At 39.4% G+C, this 22,558-nt stretch overlaps 1 protein-coding gene across 1 annotated transcript in view; it reads right to left on the minus strand.

The window, feature by feature from the left end:
* The window catches only part of DOCK9 (dedicator of cytokinesis 9), a 2,508,686-nt gene that overhangs the window by 2,342,958 nt on the left and 143,170 nt on the right, over positions 1 to 22,558 (minus strand). The gene's annotated exons all lie outside the window — the stretch shown is intronic.

Here is a 22,558-nt window from a genome sequence, read left to right on the forward strand (position 1 = left end):
TCCACTGGATTATTAAATTCAGGGCTGACCTAACACCAGGTCTGAATGGAAGGGTTCCCCTACGTCCACTGTTGAAATCCAGGAGGTTATTGGTCAAGAGATGTTAGGATGTTCATAATATTATGTTAAATAGTATTTATCTAATTACTCCTGTATATATCTCTTATTCATATTTTTTATTACATATTCTTTATTACATATTATTTTATGTTTTTAATTATAATGATAGTTGCTTGTTCATATGGCTTTATCAAGATGCACTCACATGTCTTTGCATTTATCCACTATTCATGGATATGTATATATAATGTTTTTAATATGTTTTAATGAGTTATACACCTTTAAGATGTTGATGGAATTTTGGCGCCTTTATGTTTATTTAGAGCAGTGATTTCTGATGCTTTATGTGATAAGGTCTGAAGAAGCTATTGCGAAAGCGCTAACCTGATTTTATTAATAAATCTGCCTTCCAATAAGTTCTGCTTGTTTTTGGATTATTATCTTCACTAGCCGTTGGATTTAGATAACCTCTGAGACTGTGCTTTTTTGATATCCTCCATTGCTTTGCTCAGCGGCGTTTAAATTTACTTTACATTTTTGTGTTTTTGGTGTTCCGCTGAGCATTAACTCCGCTGGTTCGATCATTTTTATTTTTATAAAATGTTTATGTCAATATTTGCAGATAGGCTTAAAATATTTTTACCATCCCTAGAAGAAGATGATCAAACGGGTTTCATTATAAATAGAAATTCTTATGGTAATATTAAAAGAACCCTATATTTAATAGAATCAGTTAAACCTTTAAATAAAAATCTAACATTAATCAGCCTAAATATAAATTGTGCGTTCGATTCAGTTAATTGGGACTACTTATTTTATTAGAAAGTTTAAACTTTTCGAATAATTTTATTAGTTTAATAACCTAATTACATCAAGGTATCCAAGCATACATTAAAATAGGAACAAATATTTCTCACAATATCCCCATTATTAAAGGCACCAAACAAGGTTGTCCATTATCTCCCTTATTATTTACATTAATTATGGAGCCCTGGGCCAACCTGATAAGAAATAATGCGGAAATTGAAGGCTACAAGTTGACCTCAAATGAATCCTCTAAAATCAAATGTACGCTGACAATATTCTACTCACACTAGAAGGAAATAATTCCATCAGAGCATTATTCTCGGTTATGGATTGTTCTCAAAAAAATCAGTTACTCTTTAATAATAACAAAACACAAATACTAATAATTGGCCCCAAGAAATTTGATTTACACGATGATTAGAAAAAATACATAACACGATCGGAAGAAATATGTTATTTGGGTACTGTAATTACTAAAAATATTACAGATATTATTCAAGTAAACTATAACAAAGGTCTAAAGGCAATAGAAAACCTTACTCAAAAATGGAATAAGATCCCGTTCTCAATGGATGAAAAACTTTTAATAATTAAGATGATCCTTCTCTGCAAAATGTTGTATATTATATAATCTCTTTACCCCCTCCTACTTATATTATTAAAAATTCAATTCTGTGATGCATTCATTTTTATGGTACCCGACCAAACCCCGAATAGCTTGGTCCACTCGTATGAAAAATTGGAATAATGGAGGTATAGCTATCCCGAAGTTAGAAATTTATGCAATCTCATCAATGGTTAAAACTATTTCTCTTCTTATAGATCCACAATACTCAGCCAAATGAAAACATTTTTTTAGAAATTTTAGTTTGTAAAGCAATAAATAACAACAGATCCCAGAAAATAGACCTATTAAATAATACTTTCATATGGGTTTAAAAAGAATACATTACTTTTAATAATACTCAGAATTTTAAATCAAATTATATAACTCTTTTATTGAAATCTTTCAGAAATATAATGTTTAAATTTAATAATTTTAAAGATTGGTTATTTCTGTTATTTCCAATAGTCTACATACACAGTGTTATATTCTCTTCTGATTATACAAAAATGTCTTCATTTAGAGAAAAAAAATTAATATTTTGGTTTCACATGATGTCAAATAATGACTTAATATCTATTAACATTCTTAAAAATGAATACGAAGATGTCTCACTTTCTTGGTTGGACTTATATGAAGCAAGGAAATAAGTTTGACACTGTCTTTTAAAACCAAGAATTCAATACCTAAGATTATTCAATACATGGTTTTATCCATACAACATAAATCTCCTACCAAAAACATATCTCACATACATAAAATAATTAAACTTGATTTGGAAGCTGTTTCAGATACCAATTGGAACTACTTTACTTTAGTTAATAATCATTCTCCTACAGAAAATAATAAAATAAACATATTACAATCAGCCAGTCTTACCACCTCATCACTGAAATGGAAACTTTTTACTTGGAGATATTTACACAGATCTTTTATTACCCCGTTCTCTCTTGGTAAATTTAACAAAAGTAATAGTGGTACAGCGGTAGCGTCATTGCCTCACAGCAAGAGGTTCTCCTGTTCGATTCTCAGCTGGTGTGCCTTCTGTGTGGAGTCTGCATGTCCTCCCCGTGAACGAGTGACCTCCGAAAGATGTGCAAATGGGCGTGCCTTCGCTGAAGGTTGGGCGTCGGGCTGGCAACTCAGCACCATAAAAATGTACTGCCAATCATTAGTGGACCGGAGTTCTGCTGTGGTGACCCCTAACCGGGAAAAGCCGAAAAGACAAACAAAAATGTCAACTGTTGGAGGTGTAATAAAGAAGTAAATGCAGAATGGGCTCAACATGGTATATGATTGTGTAATTTTAAATGAATTTTGGAAAAATGTTAATTCCTTTTTACAAGCTATTTTCACAGATAATTTTACTCTCACCATGTCACTTGTTATTTTCAATTCTCTGGTACAGTACCTAACTGTATAAGCAAAACTAATCTATCTTTAGTCTGGACTATATTATCAGGTGCCGGAAAAATTATTACAAGAAACTGGAAATCCAGTACTACTCCCTCTATTCAAGAATTCAAAACTTTACTTCTGGAAGTCTGTAATTTGGAAATATTTAACTATCAAATCAAGATCTCCTCAGAATACTGTTAAATGCAATACATGGAAAAGGTAATTATTTAATCAATTTATAATTGTTGAGAATGTCTTTGTATATAGTTTATTTATGTTTGTTGTATCATTTGAATATTTGAAAATTGTTCATTTCTAATGTACATATTTATTTTTCAGTTTTAATCCAAATAAACCGTTTAAAAAAAAAGTAGGTGTAACACCTTTTGCCAAAGGCACAATGAGAGTGCAAGGAAATGCCAGTCTGAAAACTACTTCAGCCAACCCACAACCCTCCCAGTTTCACAGTGAATAACTACATAATGTACAATTTATAAGATTTGCCATACCACACCTTCTACTGAAAGAGGAGCAATGTTACGGACAATGTTATGGATTCTAGGTTTATAATAATCTTACAATGGTGCTGGAAGGAGGGGATGATGAAGCCTACTGATTACAAGAGAAGCGGTTGCCTCTGGGCAGCAGTGTTGCACCTAACACCCTTCAGTCACTCAGCACTCTCTCCCAGCAGTACCATAAAACAAATCACTGCTGAATCAACTACCAATAGTATTATCTATGGTACAGTATACGGTCCCTATAGACTCATACTTCATGACCCACTTAAGAAGAGTCCAATGGAAATATTTACACTGGTTTGTCTCCTTACTGCTCCAGCCATGCCTCCCTGTTCTAGCTTTATGGAGTTTTGCACTTCTACTTTCTGCTTTAGGAATATGCACCCCCCACATCCTATCCATCTTTCAGGCTAGAAGTTTGCCCTCACACTTCAGGTGAACCACCTCTATGACCACTTTTTTTTTTTTTTTTAATTTGCCAACACCTTCTATCATGCTCATATTTTTCTTCAAGTATATTCTCATGAGCTGTACACACTGCTTAAACTGGAGCTCACTAGTGTTCACTTCTACCGAAGGACTCTCAGTTCCACTATATCTCAAACCGTACTGTTGCCACATTACGGCTGCACATAGAAAGTACAGTTTGAAGGATGCTGTAGTAGCCTTAGCTATTAAGAGTTGCACCCTGCAAAGGATAACAGCTGGCTAGCTTTCAAAGCTTCAGGACACCTTCCACATGCCCAGTCAGCTCGAGCTTTGCTTGCTCAAAAGACAAGTTTGGGCATCAAGCCCTTCAGAGCTTTTATGCCAGCAGACAGAGAGACTGATCAGTAAAAGAACAATGCTAAAAAATAAAGAAGTATTCATGCCCTGGCAAACATACCAAGAAACAAGGGGGGGTGGAGGGTGCAGCTACTGCAGCAGTGCTCATTTGAACATCTACTGTTATGGTAAGTTTACTTTTACAACTGAACTATGTTTGTCATATGGATCACAGCTGCAGTAGCCTTAGCTATATGGGTAGGTACCCTAACTTACTACACTGGGAAGGTAGAAGCGGAAGAGTCCAGGAGCACCTGGAGAATGGTCCTAGTAAAGCCTGATCTAGACCTAGAGAAGAAATCAAGCTTATATTGCTTTGCAAAATTAAGTACAGAGAACCAAGATGCAGCTTCTAGAATACTTGAATACAACCCTTTCCAAAAAAGCCATAGGTGAAGCCAAGGCACTGGTACACTAGGGTTTGACCTTGCCTGGAATAGTTTTGTGTATAACAAAAAGTAATAGCCTTAGACAACTATTTGGAGATAGTGTGCCTTGACACAGGTTGTTCCTTCTTACCTTCACAAGAAATGAACAATTGATCCTAAGATCTAAAAGATTTAGTTCTGTCAAGATAGTACCAGAGTTATCTGTGGACATCCAAGGGTATGGTGTATCCTTTCTCCCTCAATTTTGGGTTCAAGAAAGAAAACAAGGAACTAGATAGTTTGGCTTAAAGAAAACTTGGGATACCACTTTGGAAATAAAAGGATTAGTTCTCAAAGAAACCCGGTCTGTGGAAAACGAGATAGGTCTGACTCACCATAAGAACTTGCAACTCAGATACCCTTCTTGCAGAGGTCAGAGCAATAAGTAAAACTGCTTTCCATCTTAGCCAGGTTAGCTGGTTCAAATGAGGAAGGGTTAGCTTCTCTAACATAAAATTATGATTCCCAAGGACGGGCCACCAATTTTCTTGGACACCTTTTAAGCAAAACCCTTTCAAAAAATCTTGCCATTAGAATCTATTGAAAGAGGAGAAACCTTGGGCAGACATGCTGAAATAATGTAAGCCAATATAGATCATGAAGAAAAAGACATAAAACACAGAACTGCAACATTTCCACACAAGTATAAGTGCCAAATTGAGTTTATTCTGGTACCTCGGCCTTTCGCCTTTTAAGGACTAGTCCTTACACCTGTCATTGTGTGGAAGTGTTGCAGTTCTGCTTTCTATGTCTTCTTCTTCAGACATGCTGAAATGCCTGATAAAGGATCCATAATGGAGAAGTAATAATCTCCACAGGATAGTAACCCACACAAGTATTGTAAATTCAGTGAAGAACTAGTCCTGATTTGGTGCTGGTTATACTGTGGACACCAGCTAGCAAAACTTTTCCATTTACTAGTATATGATTTTCTAGTACTAGGGTTTCTTGCCTCCATTAGTACCTGCTGCTCATACTCGGAAAACAGGAGCCTAAAAGGAATTAAGACCTTATCATCCAGGCATTCAACTTAAGTTGACTGGATCTACCCACACAAAAACAGGGTTGTTTGATACACTTGACCCAATCTGTGAGGAAGCTTATGATAACTGCCCCTAGGCATCTCCAAAAGAAGAAAGAACCATGGCTGGTTGTCCCAGAAGGGAGTTACCACAACAACTCCGGGGAACTCCTTATGAATCTTCAGAAGTACTCTGGATATCCGTCTAAAGGGTGGAAAAGCACACAAGGAGCATTCCTGTGCAAGGAAAATATAGTGGAATCTGTCTCCCAGGCCTTCTTCCATGGAGTTCTGGAGAAGACTCTTGCCAGCTGACTGTTCAAAGAGAAGAAAAATAGGTCTACTTGAAGAACTCACCACAGATGGACCAAATCTTGGAAGACCCCCTGATCTAGTTTCCATTCATGAGTGTCTGCCCTTCTCCTGCTTAGCTCGTCTACATACAGTGTTGCTATGGCTGAATGCAGGTTGCCTATAGAGTGAGATCATGCTGTGAAGCTATATCCCAAGTTAACAGTCTACAAAGGGGGTACAACCTGGTCTACTCTTACTTGTTAATGTACTAGTGACTCTGGTATTGTCCCTAACAACTCGAAGAGGTCCTGGGGACCAGAGATGGTTCAGAGAGTTGAGTGCTTTGATCAGGGCCTCTCTTTTACATTTATATGCTTGTATCTGATCTTGGTGCCCCACACACCTTGCACTTTTTTCACTCCAGAAACTGCTCCCCAAGCACAGTCAGAGGCACATGTGGAGACTGACTACTTTGGAACAGGTAGGGAGAAGGGAATACCTGAATTTCAAGACAGTTTTGCTGCCACCACCAAGTGATTTCTGTTCTGACAAACCCAAGTCAAAAGGATGTTGATGCTGGGACCAAACAGACTTAAGATACTACTGTACCTTTCTCATGTGGAGTCTTGCTAGGGGTATCAAAATAATCATAGGTGTCATGAGACCCAAAACCCTCAGATATTCCCTTACAGTGACCAAGTCTGAGTGGAAAACCTTAGAAACAGATCTAGATAAAAATCTACTTTTTATTGTGGAAGCAAAACTCTGAACTGAGGTGTCAAGCTGGCAACCCAGGAACACAATTTTGTGTGAAAGAGTCAAAAAGGACTTTGGAATGTTTTCTTGGAATCCCAGCTTGTAAGAGATCTCCCACTCAAGTGAGAGATTTCTGACACTTTCAAAAATAATCTGCAAGTATAAGCAAGTCATCTAAATATGGGAAAAAATGGATACCCAGTACCCTGCAATGAGTAATAACTGCAGCTAGACACTGTGAATAAGACTTGGTGCAGTTAATAGCCCAAAAGGTAAGGCACACACACACACACACACACACACACACACACACACACACACACACACACACACACACACACACACACACACCTTAAGAAATGCTTGATGTCTGGGTGAATAGGAATGTGATAAGCATATTTTAAATCTAGTGTTACCAGGAAACTTGAACATGGAAGAATTAATAACAGGTTGTGAATTTGGGCACCATCACAAACACATTTAGTAAAGAAAGATCCAAAAACTGGTCTCAAGGCATTTTCACTCTTTGACAATAACAGCATCCCTAAATAAAAGCCTACACCCAACTGGTTAAGAGAAACGGGTTCTATAGGACAGCATATGATGAAGGAGAGGAGGAAGTAAAATAAGAGTCTGGTCTGGTGGTTGAGACATTACCCGCTGGAAAGGCGGGATTTCCTCCCACTGCCATCTGTAATCTTGATGAATGATCTTCAGAACCAATTTGCCTGAAACTATCTGTTGCCAAAGAAAAAAAGTGGAGATTCAAACTTTCTGGAAGGGAAATGGGGCTGCCAGGTTGTGGTAAAAGGTCCCTTAAATAATCATGTTGACTTGGTGAATTGTCCTTGATTTTGGGAAGTTCCAGAATTCTTTTGGGTACTACCTTGCCATTTCTTCTTAAATGTCTGTTTACCTACATTTCATTGAGACTATTTTGTTTTTTGCACAAAAATGGATAAGGGGTTAGAGAATCCCTTAGAAAATTTGGAAAAGGATGGGAGAAAAAAATCATGGCGATACTCTGTATCAACGTACCCCCTTCATCAAACTTTTTTTTTTTTTTACCACCTCTCCGGCACAGGGGAGAAAAACTAAATTTCTATCCAAAAGCAGAATTTAAAAGCTAATTTTAACATCATTTGGGAGGTTCTGAGAATGCAGCCAAGCAAATCTCCTCAAAACAGTACCACTGGCCATAACCTTAGAAGTATTACCAACTAAGTCATATACATACAGTAAACAAAGAGTAGGGACTTGTAAAACAGAAACCACTAAATTATTTAGGTAAGATTTTCCTTACAAGAAGAAACTGTAGACAAAACATTCTTCATGCTTTCATAATCAGTCAGAACAAGTTGTTATACAAGGCAGACAACTCAAAATCCTGAAAATCAAAGTTGCAGCATACAAGACTTTAAATCAAGGCCCCATCTACTCGAGTTGGTGGTTACTCAGGCAGATATAAAAGATTCCACATCACTTCTCTACAAAAGTATGGGTCCTTTGTTTTGTTTATATACAAAAAGAATTCTTATTTACAACATATTTCCAAAGATTTGCAAATGCACAAATATATATGTACACAAATATCTTTACACATATTCACAATTTTCCTTATAATCATACTAAATTTTCATCCCTAGTAGACCTTCACTCCTTTTTCCATAACTACCATCTGATTTGTTGTGTCTTTTCGGCTTTTCCCGGTTAGGGGTCGCCACAGCGGATCTCCGGTCCGCTAATGATTGGTAGTCAAGTTTTACGTGCCGAGTTACCAGCCCTGATGCACATCCTTCAACAAAGGTACGCCCATTCACGCATGTCTCCACGCAGAAGATGCTTTAGCTGAGAATCGAACCAGACAGCGTCTTACTGCGAGGCGACAATGCTACCGCAGCACCACCACCGCGGGTTCCTGAGGTGCCTAAAGTCATTTTGTTAAACTCCATATGCAATTCATCACCTTTACGAGTTAAGTTCACCTAACCAGTAGACTGTGCATCTACTGCTGGATTTCATTACCCTATTAAATTCATTACTATGGCCTTATGATGCTTCAAAAACCCTTACATTGTGAAATGGCCATACCTCTTAACTTCTTAACACAAGAAATCTGTACAAAGCGTAAAATAAGAGGGGGTCAAGGCCCAAAATGAAGAGAGAGAAAGATTTTAAATATTGCTCTTATAAACTTAGAAAGGTGTTAGAATAACAGGATGTGTACTAGCATGCATTTTCTGAATGATATGAAGTGTAAACTGAATTGTAGGTTATAATTTAGTGACTTCAATCCTCAGAGATTTACCAGAAAACCACACATTTTATGAGAAACAGACAAAAACATGAGGCAAAAGTATGGACAGTCTGTGAAAATCTGGACAGTTGGGAAGTATGGAAATTGTGTAAGCACAAATATATAGGAAATAGAAATAAAGGGCTTAAACGAAAACTCTTCAAAACTGCATGTGATGGCTAAAGAGAAGCACTTCTATTCACAAAATGTGGCAAAAACTTTAAAAATCACAGCAGCCTGGAGCCATTTTCCTTTTAGTGAACTGAAGTAAGGCAAAGATGACAGGTCAGACTAACAGATCTATGCAAGGTTTCAAGCAGCCTGCGAAAGCATCTGTTGAGTGGTCCTAATGCCTGTGGTATCAACCCTACTGTTGACTGAAAATGACCTTTATCACAAGACAGGCTGGTCTGAGTAAAAATCATCAGTAAGAAAATAAATTCAGTCTTGCTTTTCTTTCAAGGAGGAAAAAAGCTGTGTCCAACATTTAATTTTTCAAAGTTGAACAAAGTAATAACACCCAAGCTACCGAGAAAATAAGTGAATTACACAAGCAAACATATTTAATGTTCATAGGCGTTTACTAGGCTAATGACCACAAGGGGGGTTTTAAGCACAGCCATGCATCCCAAATGTCTGACGAGTTCTGATGTTGTTGTTGTTTGTCTTTCGGCTTTTCCCGGTTAGGGGTCGCCACAGCAGAACTCCAGTCCGCTAACGACTGGCAGTTGGTTTTTATGGTGTTGAGTTGCCAGCCCGAAGCCCAACCTTCAACGAAGGTACGCCCATTCAACACGTCTTTTGAATGCCTACTAGACCGCGGGGAGGACATGCAGACTCCACACATGTAAGCATCGGCCTGAGAGATGAACCATTTACAAGTTACCTGTTTGCATCAGAGACATAGGTGCCAAACCAAGGATGAATTTCCGGTTTCCCATCCAATTGTCCAAGTTGCAGCTGAATTGGATTAGGGAGGAACTCTGTTTCACATGGATGGGGAGCCTGTTCCATAGAGAGGGTAGTCTCTGGGATACATACATACTTCTCCAGCAGGTCTATTTATACCACAGGCAAGGTTTAAGTCTTTAGAATGGGTAATTCTGGTCCAGAGTGTGGTCTGACAGTGCCCCGTATGCAAGGCATAGACCCTCCCTCAAAAGCCTGTCGGAGACAGAATACAGGGATAAGGCCTTGAGGAGGTCTGAATAGGACATATTACTTATGCCTTATATTCTTTTAGTGAGGAACCTCTGTGGACATTCCAGTTGTTGGATATGCCTGGTTATGTACATACCAAAGGGGGCACTGTACTCAATGATAGGTCTGATAAATGCAGAATACATGGAACAATGACTTTCTTGGACGTAGATGCCATACCTTGATTTCCTCACCACTGTAGACACGTGATTATCAAATTCTAGATTACTATCTATGTGTGTCCCTAAGTCCCTGACTACTGGGTCAACTCTTAAGGGTGTGTTGTCAATATAATAGTTACCAGGGATAGAGGACTTCCCAAAGGATACTATTATGCATTTCTTGGCATTTAGTTTTAGTCCATGACTCTGACACCAGTTGTTTTTCTGTGTCAGCCCCTCCTGGAGAACATTTGCGTCAGTGTGAGATTCAATGACAGTTCCTAATTTGCAATCAGCTGCAAATTTAGCCAGCCAGAGACCACTGACATTGGCCTTGACTTCTGAGAAGTAAATGCCAAAAAGGAGCAGTCCAAGGACTGATCCCTGAGGGACTACACTTGTGACTGCCCTCTTTGTAGAGGTGGACTCCCCAGTCCTAACTTTCTGGGTCCTGTCTGTGAGACAGTTAGCTATCCACTGGGTGACATACGGGTTTGTAGATAATCTCTTGAGTTTGTCAACAATGCCCAAGTAGGGTATTGTGTCAAATGCCTTGGCCAGATCAAGCTAGGCAGTGTGAACAATTTTGCCCTCATTCATTGCTTTGGTGACCTTCTCAAAGAAGTCCACCAGGTTGAGTAGGCATGATCTGCCCTTTACAAAACCAAACTGGTTTGGGTCCAGTGTCTGGAGATTTACTATATCTCTATTGATCATTTCCATGATAATTCTTTACATGGGTTTACATATAAGACTAGTGAGACTTATGGGTCTGTAGTTTCTAGGGTCTGTAGATGGCCCACCTTTGTGCAGAGAGATAACTGTTGCCTTTTTCCATTCATGAGGCACGGAGCCTGTCTGGAGGCTACAGTTAAATAGCAATTCCAGAGGCCCTGATAGGTCATGTTTCTATTTAGAAGCCATCCTGGGTATTGTCTGGACCCACTGATTCAGTGTTCTTGGTCTTAGAGAAAGCATTAAGGACCTGTTCCCTAGTGATAGCAGGGGAGAGTTATATTTGATGGTATTTCCTGAGGGAAGGTTGTGGGGGGAGAGGAGTAAAGTTGGAGCTGAATTTATCAGCCAGGAGGTTTGCTATATCTTTTGGCTCAGTATAGGTGGCTCCATTTACAATGAGCTCTGCACACAATTGTGTACTTGCCTTTGAGGTTGCAGACATAGCATAATGCTTTGTGGTTGTCCTTGGCCTGGGAGGCCAAAAACTTACCTCAAATTTGGCTTTGGTAGACTAGTTGTTTGCTTAGTTTAATGAGAGTGCTTTTATCCTGCTGGGTGCTGCACCTCCTAATTTTTGCCATGATTTTCTTCCTCCTGTTATACATCTGACTGATTTTGTGATTCCACCAGAGTGGCTTGTTTTTTGAGTTAGTTCTGTACTTACGATGGGTGAAGTTGTCTCTATACAGCTATTAACATGCTTATACAGGGTTTCTGTAAACAGTTCTGCAAAGGCAGAAGTGTTCTCAGGGTTTATAGGGGCTTGAAAATTTGCCAGGTTCTCACTTAATACCAGAAGGTTAGCCTTAGAATAGTTCCTGAATATTCCCGGTTTAGCTGGGGCCTTACCAGGGAAGGCATTACATTAGGGGGTGTGCGGCACTCTCCCATATTAGCGAGAACCAGATCCAGTTTGGCTGCACCCCTGGTTGGTGTTATTGACTATATGGTCCAAGGAGTTTGTGTTTACAGGAACCTCTGTGCATGTACATTTCATGTCATATAGGATTCCCAGTTAATATTTGGGTAATTAAAGTCACCCATAAATTTGGTACTGGGTTGGATGGTTAGTGTTTCTAATAAGTTTAGATACATAGTATGGGTTTCCTGGGTCATGCAGTGGGGACCTATAGCTTGCAAGGAAGTGGTATTGGATTTTACCTATAGTGATTTGAACAGAGAAGTGCATTGTCCTGTTTAACCAGCCTTGAAGTATATTTCTTTTTGATGTAAATAGAGACACCTTCACCTTTAGTCCCTACCTGTGAAGTAGCTGTTCTAAATGTGTGGAAGGCATTACAACCCTGAAATGTTGGTGTGCTGTCCACGGGTTTAAACCACGTCTCTGAGACTGCACAGACATCAGCGTTCTCTAGGGTAAAGAGAGGTTCCCGGGAGTGGAAGTATTTTGTTTAGACTGCTAGCATTGAGCAGTAATACCTTTAGATTTTCTTGGTTTTGATTTGCTATGTCGGAAGTACTTTCAGTTTGACATTGCCTAAAAAAGAAACTATGGGGGAAGACAATGCTTTAGCTAATATTCAAAAGCTACTTCACTTGGGGAAAGCACTTCAAAAGAGCATACAGAACATAGGAACACAAAATGATACACCTGAAGTCTGCAGGCATTTCTGGTTCTAATTCAAAATAATATTTCTATTGTCACACTGACGTTTATGTGCAGGTGTATGAGCCCACTTTTGTGTGGTGATGGATTACCTCAACTTCCTTCCTGCATTCTTTCCTTGGGGTTTATACTAAAGGAGACACCTGCAGCTAAGCTTAAGATTTATAAAATACTGTGAGCAAAAACCTGAGCTCTTGGACTTGTAATGCAGCACAAAACTCCTTTTGAAGTCCATTCAAGTCAAATTATAAAAGTCACCCTCCTTAAAAACGCATTTCAGTGCGCTTGTAAATGCTAGCTGCAAAGGATAGAAGCATGACAATCACAACACCTACTCTCCTTTTAGTTAGGGGGGACTGAACAGTTAATGAAACATAAAAAAGCTTCAACTTTAAGGAACTTTTCAATTTCTCACTGTCAAGACTGTCACACTAAAGTGACAAAAGGTACTTTGGAAGGACACTTCCAAATATAAAGGTTATAGCTCTAGTCCCCTACCTTGACAAAAAAGCTGGTGCTACTACAGAACAGGTCTGCCTTTAATGTTCCTTTAAATTTCTAAGATTCACTAAATAGATATTAAACTGGTTCAGTTTAGGCGATGCCATACTTTTCATGGTCTTGGCTACCTAAACAACGCCTTCAGAAATTCATTATTCTTGTTAAGTGAAGATAAAACATGCATGCAGCTCCTCAGAGTTTATGACTGCCCGTAAACAATGATACTGTAATACTATACAAGCTATATGACAGTGTAAAATGTCACATTCTTTTCTAGTACCACAACAGCTGTATCCACAAATACACAATTGTACTAAAATTGTACTAAAAACATATTCCACAAGGGGTGACAACATCCTAGATCTGGTGGTTATCAGTAAGGGGGACCACTGTGGCATCCCTACTGAGAGGTCTTCCTTGGTGTATAAATAGCTTCATTGCACACCCCCTCCCCCCGATGGGATTGGCAGCTATGCAGAGTTCTACAACAGTGCTTTGCACAAACACCTGTATAACTGCATTGACTTAGCCATACCCGATAGGACCAACAACCTCCTCAAGGAAGAACAAACCTGCCTTGGTGACAACTGCCATTAGCAGGCTTTACAATAAGAGGAAGAAATTGTTGTCTAAGAGTAAGACGGAGCAAGCCCTAAAATGGAAACACTCTCTCCTCAGCTTAAACAAGTAAATAAGACTTCTTGTGAAGTCCTCCAAAGCAAACTAGGAATCGAAATCAAATTCCTCAACTAAGGACAACCATATGGTGTTCTTTAGTTACATCCATAACCTAAAAGGAAAGGCCAAGATCTCTGCCGAACTGGTAGTTAATGATACCACATACACTGAGCCTGTAGATAGAGCTAACCGACTGGCAGACAGGTTCTGTGAAAACTTCACTCCCCTGTCCCCGCCACATGTACCCTATGACAGCCCTACCACCTGTCTCCTACACTGCATCTCTAAAGAGCAGGCATACATGCCCCAAGCCAAAAACACAGGGTCTATGGGACCTGATAATATTCCAGGCTGTGTCCTACATGGGCTCCAACAGGAATTAGCAACACCATTGGGTACTCTTTTCAATCATAGTCTAAGCACTGGCTTTGTCCCAGCTGAATGGAAAATGGCCACAGTTATTCCCTTGCACAAAGGTAGTGTGTCCATCTGCAAGGCCATGGAGCGAATTATCATGGACCCTATCAACAAAGATATAGGTAATCTCCAAACACTTGACCCAATTCAGTTCAGATTTGTTAAAGGGAGATCATGCCTGTTAAACCTGGTGGACTTCAACCACAGTCACCAAGGCCCTGGGTGAGGGAAAATCTTTGCATACGGTCTACCTAGACTTAGCTAAGGCTTTTGACAATATACCCCACTCAAGTATTATTGACAAACTTACCCAGCTAGGTATCAACTCTTATATCATTAGATGGGTTGCTAACTGGCCCACTGATAGAACACAGTCAAAACAGGGAAATCCAGCTCCAACAGCAGACCTGTAACCAGTGATGTTCCACAGGGATCAGTCCTGGGACCTCTACTGTTTGGAATCTATTTCTCCAAAGTACAAGCAAAAACTAAAGGTCTGTGGCTGACAAAGTTTGTTGACGACTGCAAACTGGGAGCGATCATAGAATCTCCAAATGATGCAAATATCCTACAAGAGGGTCTTGCACAAACAAATGATTGATGCCAAAGTCATGAACTTAAACTCAATGCAAAAAAATGTAATATCATCCCTTTTGGTAACAGTGATGCTCTTGTTAAGTGCCACATCAATAGCAACACCCTATGTACGCACTCAGTGGTGTGGAACCTGGGCACACAGGTTGATGGCAATCTTACCTTTGATCACCATGTCTCCACAGTGGTAAAAAGGGCATTCAATATTGTTCATCTCATAAGAATGGGCATTCCCTCCAGAAAAAAGGTATAACCTTCCTGTACTCTTCCTTCATCACGCCAATAATAGAGTACAACGCCCCTTTTGGTATGTATCTTTAGAGGCACCTGCAGCAATTGGAGAAACCACAAAGGTTCCTCACAAGGAAAATTCAAGATCTTCAGCATCTGTCCTATGTGGATCATCTGAAATCACTGTCACTTTATTCTGTTTTGATCTCTGCCTTGCATATAAGGTAATCTCTGACCCTGCTTTACTGGAAATGCTACATATCTGCAAGCCAAATGGTACATGGGTTACTTGCTCTAAAAACCTTAACCTAGTATGTGACATTAATAGAACCTGCTGGAGGAAAAGATTTGTCTCCCAGAGGTTACCACACCTTTGGAACAGACTCCCACTTCATGTCAAACAGAGCACCTCATTGGCCCTCTTCAAACGCAATCTGGACGATTGGATGGGGAACTGTAAATTCACCCCAGGGGTTCTACCAGTGCCCCTCTTGGACACTGGCATTAGGTACTGATCGTGGAAATAAGGGTAGAACCTGGCTAGGCTTGTAAGGGCCCTAGGGCCATTAGCTTAGTAACTTCCTATGATCCCCTGACCTAGTGTATTCATGGAGGGCACATTCCAGAGCATATTATTTAAGTATGTATAGAGAAAATGTCTGTGCATGTACATACATCTATAAATAAGTACGCACACACACAAACTTATATATGTACCCAAAACAGTGTAGACTGTAAATGCATACAATATTGACATAGTAACAATTACACTGACCATAATCTGCTTTGGGATAGCACAAAGTTGGCATCCCCATAGACCTGTTTAAGTGATACCCATGTTACAAAAACTTTAGCCACTTTCCATTATACAAAAAAAGTACCTTTCATATGGCATGAAAAGTAAGGAAGGACCTTAAAGAATCTAATGGACCGAGGAACAAGCATTTCACAATTTAAGACCATGTATGGAGAATATTTTAGTAAAGTAATTTAAGAAGTGCTGATGGACAGAACAGGACAGAAAGGGACACAAGATTATATGCAATACAGCAGAATACATTAATAGCTGCATCTCAAGCATGGTGCCATTTGATGCAGTAATGGTCAATGCATCCACATTCTCCTGTTCTTTAATTGTGCTCCCCCCACCCCCTCCTCACTGCCTAAACACCATAAGCTCACCAAGGTCTATTAGTCCATTTGTTCCCAAACCATTCTTTCCCCAAGGTGAGAGACAATTGCAAAGCTGTCATCCTGATAGCTAATAGGACATTTTTTTGTAAAGACTGCTTAACTCCACTCCTGGGGGGCTGGCTATACCCCTGATACGGAAGTATGCTCATTCCATGACATGCCTCAGCAAGGGCTACATCATTAATTTTGGTCGACCACATCTCAACCCCCTCCAGCCTGTTATTGGAGAAGCACCTTATGCCAGTCCCCTGTTGCACAAGGTCACCACAGAAAAGAAGCCACCACAATGCTCCCTCCCAGGCAAACATGCTGACAAAAGCTGTGCATCTACCTCCGAGCTCTTCCAGAGCTGCTCATCGGTCTTGGGTCATCAAAGACACAGTCAGGGCTTTATTCCTCTTCACCAAAGAGCCAGGGTAATGCATACACATTCCCCTGGACTGTTACATTTTTAGGGTAACCAGCCCCACCAGGGATGGTCGAATCCACCTATCTGCACAAGCACTCAGTAGCTGAAGGAGTGCCATAACAGGTCCCTACTCTTGTGTTTTTGAGAAACACAAATGCTAAGAGCGATGGTGATAAATGAAGAAAGGAATGGGATAAATCATTTAATTTGTCAAAAACTTTTCTTCTCAGATAGATTTCCATTTGTTGTGTACACTGAATTTGTACTTTCTGTAAGCTAGCAATTATACTTTAATCTTTTAAAGTTTTTAAACATAACTTTTCTTATCTCTGTATTTGTATAGTGCATTTCATTAATAGCAGTTTTGTTAAACAGAGCTTTTCCCCCTGGGCTCCTGCTGAAAATGGGCTTTCAGCCTAGTCAGACTATCCCGGTTAACAAATTCAAACAAATAATATGTATTATACCACGATCCCCCCAAAACGTGCACGCTGATTGGCCAGCGTGCCCGTTGTAAATCGAGTTATACTAATGGAAAAAGGTCCGGTCCGGACTTTTTCCATTAGTATAACTCGATTTTAAACATTGTCTCGCTATGTTAAATGGGTTTAACATAGCGAGACAGTTTAAAATAAGCAACGGAGATCTCCGCTGCTTATTTTAAAGCTGTCTCGCCATGTTAAACCCATTTAACATAGCGAGACAGTGTTTAAAGCAACGGAGAAAGCAAGATCTCCGTTTTTTAGTGTTTTGCTATGTTAAATGAGTTTAACATAGCGAGACAGGCTTAAAATAAGCAACGGAGATGTCCGTTTTATTTTAAACTGTCTCGCTATGTTAAACTCATTTAACATAGCGAGACACTAAAAAAAGCAACGGAGATCTTGCTTTCTCCGTTGCTTTTGCCCACAGCTCTGATGTACTGCGCAGGCGCGCAGTACATCAGAACTGCCGCGGATGCCAGACATCTGCGGAAGGGCAGTAAACAGGCATTATACTATGCCATTATTTAAGAAAAGTAACAGTTTCTTTTCTTAAATAATGTCATGTAATAACCACGCCTGGTGGTAATGCTAAATTACCCACGGTTGGCTTTGTTTGGTCCCTCGGGCGACCAAACCACGCCAACCGTGGGTAAATTTAGCATTACCCACACCCAGGCGTGGGTTATTGCTATATTCTATACCTAATGACGGTGGGCTTGCAAAGGCTGGTAGGGAAACAGACTAAAACAACAGCCTCTCAGAGAAGCCCAACATTAAAAATGTTAGTACAGCCAACCAACCTACAGACTCTCTCTCTCAGCCACCATCAACAACAGTAATGATTCAGAGACCATCAAGAAGGGCACAGCACATTACAAAGTATTTTATATATATATATATATATATATATATATATATATATATATATATATATATATATATATAAATCGCCAGCTTTTATTTACATTTTATTGTTCTAAAAATATAGTATCTTTGTTTTAAATCACACAATGCCTTGTTTCCTTCAGCACTACAGTATTCATATGCCAAAGGAAATTACAAACAGCTATGTAATGACGAATAGAAATATGTAAAAGATGTTTCCTTCACAATTAGTTGATTAACAGCAGAAGGAAATAAAGAATATTAAAAGACAACTGGTTTTAGGAAAGTATGCCCGTTACTGTAATAAACCACATCCACGTTAGATCTATGTGTTGTATTTTTTTTTTTTTTTAATGCAGGGCTGTTCACTGAAAAACAGACGGGCTTAAACTCTACTTATAAAGCACATGAAGGCCCCATAGAAGTATAGCAGTTAAAAGGAAGCTGCTATGAGCAGATTCTTCCCAAATAAGGCTGTCCAAAGCTTTGACTGCAGACTTCCATGCGAGACTGAATGGGCTGGTACACTTCAACACACTGGTAAGACTTCCTGCCGGCAATATTAAGCACTAGAACCTGGAAAGAGCAAATCATTGGTATCAAGTAGTCAAAGTATTCAACTAGTTCTCACACTACTAGCATATTAACATGCTATGGTGTCAAAGTGCAAAGTAGATATTTCTTCAGCAAGTTGTAGATCATACAGCAAACAAACTTCAAATACAACACTCACACTCAAACAGTACTTTGAGGTAAATTGCTTTACACTGCCAGAGAAACATTAAGTGAAATGTAAGTGAAAAACAGGCAGCAAAAATCTGGAGGCCAATACTGTCTCAGAACAATCAGCAACACAAACACCAGTAGCTGTACATTGTTACCGTCTGACATTTATTTCATCACTGTCTCACTTAATATGATACTATTACTTATTTTCTGCCAGTGTTTCAGCTATTCTACTCTTGCCACCTTTTAATCATACACTTCAAGCTTGCAAAAAATCTGTTTCATTTGTGCGTCATGAAAGCCTGATATTATCACAAGCCAAATTTAAGAGCTGTGCAAGTCTAAATATAAAATGTCTGATACTTTTAAAGATTTCTTAAATATTTCTTAAAAGACGCATGCTTAGCACAAACACCATTTATGAATGTATCCAGCAGCTGAAGAAACAAAAGGAATGGATAACAGTCTACAAAACATTTCTCAACTTCATTTTCAAGACATTGCATTAAACATGCATAATTTGCCCTAAAAACCTGAAATGTTAAAGAGTATGCATGTTTTACTTTTATATAATTTTTGCATCTGCAATAGACTGCCATTGACATACATTTTCCTCATCTGTCAAATCACGATGGGCATGTGCATTTTTTTATTTTACTGCCTTATTTGAAATTCGACATCTCACTTTCAACAAATCCATCTCAAGTTGTTCAGACTATACATCTACCTGCAATGTTTTTTTCCTCAGACCAGATGGTGGTGGTGGAGTGACATCTGCTGCACCTGTTCTGCCTGCCTTTCTTTTTATAGATTCTTTAATCTATGCAGTCACACAGAATTCAAAAATATCTCTCTTTTACAGAATGCCCAAAATACACCAAAAAAATCACTTCAAGTCACACATTATATTGGGATCAGTTAGTTCTATACCATTCTCTACTTCTGCAGGGCACCAATTAAAAACACTATTTATTCTTCTGCATACCATTGTATAAGGATTTCTACAAATTCTGGTCTCAAAACACAGCTAATATACCATTTGGTATTTGCTGAATTATGCAGGGCTGACATGCTGCTCTAGCAGGAACAAAACTACCTGCTGGGAATTTTTGAACTCAAAAATTCTAGATAAACGTAATCCTAACCCTAAAATGTTCTCTTCAGCCAACACTACATCTGCTTTAGATCTTTCATCAGTCAGAAACATATTTCCAGATAATGGAATGAGAAGATCTGTCCTCTGATTACATTGCTTCTATATATGCTTCGGCTTAGCTCATTCATGCTCATGGTATACATATCTTCTGATACAGTCTCTCTCTTCCACACACAGTTCCCCAGTGCCCTGGCCAAATTTTCCAAATTCTGTTTGCTGATGGAACTAACCCAGTCAACAAAGCATAAATAAAATGAATGTTGTGTCTGTGTGGATTCAGTGTTCCAAACAATCCCAAAATAAGTTTTTTTTTTTTTACTTCTAAAGTGTTTCTGCAGCTTAGGGCATCACTCATGCAAGTTATAAACCACAACTGCGAATATTAATTAAAATACTGTGAATTAAAGCCAGAATGATAGACACCTTTCTGACCTACACAGATTTTCCAGGTTGTAAATCTGATGTCAGTTTCTACCACCTATTCATCTGGGTCACCTATAACAATACGCTTATTTATATTTAACTCTAACCCATGAAGGATTGTGTATGACCTCTAAAGATTCAGAGGTTATGGCTAAGGTTCCAGATTTGCCTCTTTAATATTTAACAGATGTAGAGTACCTCCACAATGACAAGCAAGCATAGCTAGTAAAGGATCATAGAGTTTGTCAGAACAGTTATCTTATGAAGTATAATGGGTGCGTGTGCACTGCAGAGAGAAAAAAGCTAGTCACTGTGGACATAGGTGTCTCTTTCAATCTGTTCATGCACAGGAGAAAGACATACATACGCATTCCACAGGTACTCCAACTACAGAAAGCTCCCATGGTCCCATAACAGTGTTATCTGAAGTCTTTTTTACTCAGTCTCACCCAAAACCAATTTCTGGGACCGATTTCCAAACTGTGGCATAGTGGTAAGTTCTCTGCTTCACAGCTTTGATCATTGTTTCCAGTCTTAACCTGTGTGAAGTTTTCTCCAGGTAGTCCAATTTCCTCCCAGCTTCCAAAAAAGCTGGTAGACCAGAGACTAAAATAAAATTGCCCATACATTAGTAATGTCTTTCGGCTTTTCCCGGTTAGTGGTCACCACAGCAGAACTCCGGTCCGCTAATAATTGGTAGTGGATTTTTACGGTGCCGAGTTGCTGGCCCGACACCCAACCTTCAAAAAAGGCACACCCATTCATGCACACACCTACCTGAATGTCTTTAAATGTCACTCGGCTACAGGGAGGACATGCAGACTCCACACAGAAGGTGTTCCAGCCGAGAATCAAAAGGGAGAACAACTCTTGTTGTGAGGTGACAATGCTAACCGCTGCACCACTGCGGCCTCTAAATTGCCCATGTATTAACATATATTATGTATTTACTCTTGTTTTTGTGGCATGAGTTCTGGGTAAAAAGGGTCTATAGACTACACGCTTTACTCAGTTAAAAATACTAAATAAACAAAGTTATGACAGATTATTTCCATTTTTTGAACAAGTTCTTTGAATGTGAAACAAGCATTTGCAATATCCATAGGGTTTGACTCCATGTTAATGGCAAATTCCTTCCTGTACTACTCTTCATTCATCTGAAACTCTCAATCACATCCACACATATCCAGCAGTCTTCTAGGAAGAAAAACTTCAACCTGACTAACCCATGAAGAAATTTTTTTAGTGTCATTAGCATAAAGGAGTAAAGCCTTACGCCCAAGTGACCAGAGATTAACTCTCAGCTCTAGTATCTGTGTGGCAGGCAGGATGGGGCATCCCCAACTGGAAGGACACAGATGGAGCTGGCCACACAAAATGTCACTATTCCTTGTAGCACAGAAGGTGATGTAGTGGGATGTCCTGGCAGAGCTGTTAGTTTCATGAAGCCATTGACTAGTGATAGCCTTCACAGTGAGTTTGCAGAAGTGTGAAGAAGGAATTATGGGCCACTGCAGTGATGCAATTCTCTCTCTCTGTTTGGGAGGGTGGGGCCATTCTTTACAAGGATGTCCCAAGAACAGTGCGCTTTCATTGCTCCCTCAATGACATTTCCCCATACAGCTCTCATCTCAGACCTGGGCAAAGAAATGAGTGGGCTCTCCCAACCATCAAACCTCCCCTCAACAAGACAGAGAAGGAGGCAAAAGCAGCATGGGGGTAAGAGATGACCTTTCTAAATGCATGTATCTTTTTCATCTAGCTCACTATCAACCCACTAGCTCACTATCAACCCACTACTTCTACTATTTACTTTACTGGGGATGCTCTTACTAGCAGCTGGTGAGTGAGATGGATTGCACCATCACTAGCTGAAAGCATCAGACACCTAAGAACTATATGAAACCATCAGTCCTAAAGTACAAAATGATGTAGTCACTAGTACACAAAAGTGTATGTATATGTAGTCCTCAATATGGTTGCAGGAACCTAGCTGTTGCTTGAAGTCCTGTAGCCAGCTTTACTTCTGGCAAATGCCTAGAGTCTACTCAGCAGAAACATTTCTAAACACCCTCTCCCTAGGATGAGAAATCTTGATTTACACCCCCCACAAAAAGGTGGAA

The sequence above is a fragment of the Protopterus annectens genome, chromosome 5.part0 (assembly GCF_019279795.1).
Source record: "Protopterus annectens isolate FY-2018-M chromosome 5.part0, PAN1.0, whole genome shotgun sequence".
NCBI lineage: Eukaryota > Metazoa > Chordata > Ceratodontiformes > Protopteridae > Protopterus > Protopterus annectens.